Source organism: Microtus ochrogaster, chromosome 2 (genome assembly GCF_000317375.1).
Source record: "Microtus ochrogaster isolate Prairie Vole_2 chromosome 2, MicOch1.0, whole genome shotgun sequence".
Taxonomy (NCBI): domain Eukaryota; kingdom Metazoa; phylum Chordata; class Mammalia; order Rodentia; family Cricetidae; genus Microtus; species Microtus ochrogaster.
The window spans coordinates 90,173,062-90,177,709 of NC_022010.1; the positions used below are offsets into that span (position 1 = coordinate 90,173,062).

The 4,648-nt window shown below is 41.5% G+C and overlaps 1 protein-coding gene across 2 annotated transcripts in view; it reads left to right on the plus strand.

Annotated features, from left to right (window-relative positions):
- Window positions 1-3,218: 3,218 nt before the first annotated feature.
- Arl6 (ADP ribosylation factor like GTPase 6) overlaps window positions 3,219-4,648 on the plus strand; it is a 27,000-nt gene continuing 25,570 nt past the window's right edge. Inside the window, exon 1 of one of the 2 annotated variants that reach the window (XM_026788986.1) lies at window positions 3,219-3,451. The gene's annotated coding sequence lies outside the window, so the exon portion shown is untranslated. The remainder of the gene's footprint in view (window positions 3,452-4,648) is intronic. The other variant, XM_005345255.2, reaches the window with a different exon arrangement.

Genomic DNA, 4,648 nt, shown 5'->3' on the forward strand with positions numbered 1-4,648 from the left:
TGCTTAGAGTATTAGCTGTGGTCATTCTTGTGAATTCCCGGGAATTTCCCTCGTGCCAAACTTCTCATTAACCCCATAATGGCTCCCTCTATCAAGATATCTCTTTCCTTGTTCTCCCCCTCTGTCCTTCCCCCAACTCGATCTTCCCAATTCCTACTGTTCTTCTTCCCCCTTACCTTCTCCTCTCCCTCCACCCCTTGTAATTTTTCAAAATAATTAGACTTTGAGGTCTAGACATAAATTCACACATATCACTATAATGAACGGATGCATATTTTTGTAGTGATTTTTTTTTGGTTTTGTTTTTCGAGACAGGGTTTCTCTGTAGCTTTGGTGCCTGTCCTGGAACTAGCTCTTGTAGACCAGGCTGGTCTTGAACTCCCAGAGATCCGCCTGCCTCTGCCTCCTGAATGCTGGGATTAAAGGCGTGCGCCACCACCGCCCGGCTTTGTAGTGATTTTATACTGACAAATATTTTATAGGACTTCGATGAATGAAATTATGTATTACAGAGGTAATTTTTTTCACATGCACATACGGCACACACACAATATCAACTGCTCTAACAAATCTTTACATCACTACCCATTTCAAAATTTCCAACAAACTATAAATCAGGGAATTTCCAGATTCCTTAGAAGTTGCTGAAAAGAAAATACATCTGCACTATTCTGAGTTGAGTAGAAGTAACAAAACCAATGTATCTCTCTTTTATGATTGTTGAACCATACCTCCAACAAGTCACTTTGATATGAAAGGTGGTAAAAAGATGTCTGAAACTCTCTTAGACGTGTCTTAAGTAGACTTGAGAAAATTGCATACTGTTTTAAAAGCTTTCTGTGCTTACAGTAAAATCAAGAAAGTCACACAAACTTTATAAATCAAATGGAATAATTAAAAGTCATGTTTCTGGGTATACTCAAGATAAGTTACAGCTGCCAATCATCAAAACAGTAGATGTAAACATCTGAAATATTTACATTGTTTTAGGGTTCATCTTTTCAACATTTTCTAGGTTGCCAAAGAAAATTTAGTTTAGGTGTAAACTCTTTAATAAGAACAAAATAGCATATCAACTACACTTCCCTAAAATAATTGTTTGCCTTTTGCTGTGAAAATCATCTTAGTTGGGGGTGCAGAGATGGCCCAGTGATTTGAAGCACTTGTGTCTCTTGCAGAGGAACTAACACATACGTGATGGCTCACAACCATCTCTAATTCCAGTCACAGTAGATATGGTGCCCCTTTCTGTCTTCTTCGTGAAGCAAGTACTCATGTGGTATGTACACATATAAGCAGACAAAACAGACATAAAATTATGAAGTCCAATAAAATATTTGTGAAATATCATCTAAGCTTACTGTAAAGTTCGTTGTTCAGTCTGTCTCTTATATTTCTAGTTTCTTTCAAATGTTTTTTATTAAGAAAAACTGAACTCAGCTTAAAAAGGGCAAAAAAAAATCTAGCTATGTCTAAGGGAAAAACATTGCATAAGCAAATAGGCATCCATATTCTGTCAAATCACAACATTCAGGATCAAAGAGAAGTGTTTAATGCACTTTGAGTCTGAAGTTAAAGAACAACCGCTTCAGGACAAAGGAAAGTATTTATTAAACACTTGCTATTGGTCAGACATAAATACTTTTCTTTCTTTATTCCTCAAAACCACTAGACAAAGTAACTTTTTGAAGATGAACTATATAGATTTTAATTTTCCTAGACCACAAAGTAAATATAACATATTTCCATTATCTATTTTAACAAGGGCATTTATGCAATTGCTATATATACATGTATATATATAAAACAAACCGGTATACACACATATGTATTATCATATATATATATTACCATATACATAGGAGTGTAGAAGTTTTGTTCATTCGGTTTGTTTTTTGCCTTGCAAGAGCCAGGAGGCCAGAATTATGCCTCATTCCATGTTATGAACACCTGGGAATTTGGAAAGGCAAAAGAAAAAGCACTCCATGATAATGCACGTACAGGTGTCTTTACCATCATCTCTTTGACAGAATTCCTTTCAGTCTCTTTTTTTCATCTCCATAGTCAAATTATTAGGCCAAATTAAATCACTAAGTATGGTAGTTAAACATACCTCTAGCCAGGGAAAAGGTAAAATAACATCTCACAATTATGCTAACAAGTGAAATGAATAGATGAACTTCAATAAAAAAAATGTAGAGATGAAATTTTTTAAATACAAGTTTGTCATGAAAGTCATCCCTTGAGAAATAGGACGGTGGAAACAGACAGCTTGAAAGACTGACAAAAATTCTGTAGAATTTAAAATTGCTGTATTGGTAGCCTGACCATTGGGGAGCAATATAAATATGAGAGAACGTGTCTATACAATATCTTTCAATTAGTACAATTTACTTCCATAGCTATAAATTCCAAGTGAATTTAAAAAGGTCACTTCAAGTATTGATTAGCAAATGCCTCTGGCTCTCTGATCCTGAGGACAGTAATCAGAAATTCATGCCGGCGGGGTTAATCTCTCCAGAACAACAGAAAGTCAGGGCCAGGATCACACTTTTTTTTTTTTTTTTGGTTTTTCGAGACAGGGTTTCTCTGTGGCTTTGGAGCCTGTCCTGGAACTAGCTCTGTAAGACCAGGCTGGTCTCGAACTCACAGAGATCCGCCTGCCTCTGCCTCCCAAGTGCTGGGATTAAAGGCGTGCGCCACCATCTTTGCCAAAAAGTTGAGTATGGTTTTACACGTTTTTCTCCTCTCCTGCCCATGCTAAGTACTATACTTCTGCCGGACTCGCTCTCAGGCCTAGCTGAGCCCGGGGAAAGGTCTGGGCGATGGGAAGCAGAACCACATCTGTGCAGATTCTCGCTCCACACCACGCCGCCCTCTGCGGTTGAGTGGCAGTCACCCCAAATCTGTGCCAAACCACGGGGGCCAGGAGGTCGTCCCTCCGCCAGAGATGCGCGCGCAGCTAAGCCCCCAGCGCACTACCCGGCAAGCTGTGCGCCGGCCTACAACTCCCATCAGGTTCCTGCAGCGAAGGCGCTACCCCTCGGCTCCCAGCGTATTGCCGGTTCCCCGTGTCTTCTGTGCTCACTCTCTCTCCATTAGAACTCCCCTGCGGGAATCGGACCATTTTTTACCCAGTGTTCTTCACTGCAGAAATCAGAACGCAGCAGCGGAGGCGCTACAACGCCCGAGGGGGCGTGGCTTTGGGAACCGGAAGGAGCTCCTGTTGCCATGGGAACGCGGCGCGCCTTGGGTTCCTGCTCAGCCCCTGATGCTCCCATCCGGGCCAAAGCCGCCGGTTCCCCCAACTTGTAGGAGGGGCTGTGCTCGAGACAAGCGATCCTTCCTACGGGGGCATAGAGAGGAAGGCTGAGGCTTCTGCCCGCGGAAAGAGTGCGTCCATTCCTGCCTTTGCCAGCCCCTTGGCCTTTGGATTGCCTTCAAAGATCAGGTATCTCCGCTCCCACCCGGCTTTTTGCCTGTCTTCAACTCATTCGCTGTGTTATCTCTCAGATCTGTTGGGTATAATTTTCCACACTTTCACTTCCACCCTCGTTAAGTACACACTACCTTGCTGCTGTGGTTGTAGTGCGGTGGAACCGTCGCCAGGATCCATTACTTCAGAAAGTTCCCGCTACCTGATTGTAGCCATATCCACCCCGGTAGCCAAAGGCCACCCTCCCCGTGTCCCATTTAGAATAAGTTATTGCCCATGTTTTTCAATCCGAACGAGTTACTGTCTTTAATTTGTGGGATGGAAAAGGAGAAAAGTTTATATAATGAATACTAAGGAGCCTCGAAAATGTATTGAACTTCCTTTGGAGAATGCTGTTTGTTTGCTTGCTTGCTTGCTTGCTTGCTTGCTTGCTTGCTTGCTTGCTTGCTCGGTTGACTTTAAAGCTGCCCACGACGGACTTTTTATACGATGTGTGAATTATTTAGTTGAAATTTCATCATCAAAAATTTTAAACTGAATAAGATTGTTTAATTGCGGTAGTAAGAATGTGCAGCAGCCCACTCTCCCAACGTGCTTAAAAGTTTACAGAGTAGCATTTCTGGAGTTTTCTCTGCCTGATCTCATCTCTCTCTGCAGCTTCCTTCCAAGCCTCTATGTGTGGATAAAATGCTAATTCCTCTGTGCTTTTCTGGCGACCAGTAATCCTTTGGAAAGTTAATTCTCAGAAAGCAGCTAGGAGAATTTGACTGATGTATATATAAAGGGCAGGAGTGAGATGAGGAACTAAGAAATATCAGCTAGACTGTGAACAACCTTGAAACGTGTGCACAACCCACTGCCTTAAACACTGAAGGACAGAAAGGTTTGACGATCTGAAAAGTCACACAGGAGTAGTGCAGTGCCAGTGGTCAAACCTACGCGTTCTTGATTCCAGTACAAGAGTTGTTTCATTTAAAAAGTTTACTTTAGATATCAATTCTGCCAATGTTATACAGTACATACAGTGAGACTTTTAAAGCGGAAGGTATATTGTTTTCCTAATAAAAGCCAATATGCTGTGCTTCCTATCCGTTAAGGCAGTCTTGTCTCAACTCACTATCAGCTTTCTACCTAGTTCTTAAAATAAATCTTTAGAGATTTTAGTTTTAGCGCTCTCTCTCTCTCTCTCTCTCTCTCTCTCTCTCTCTCTCT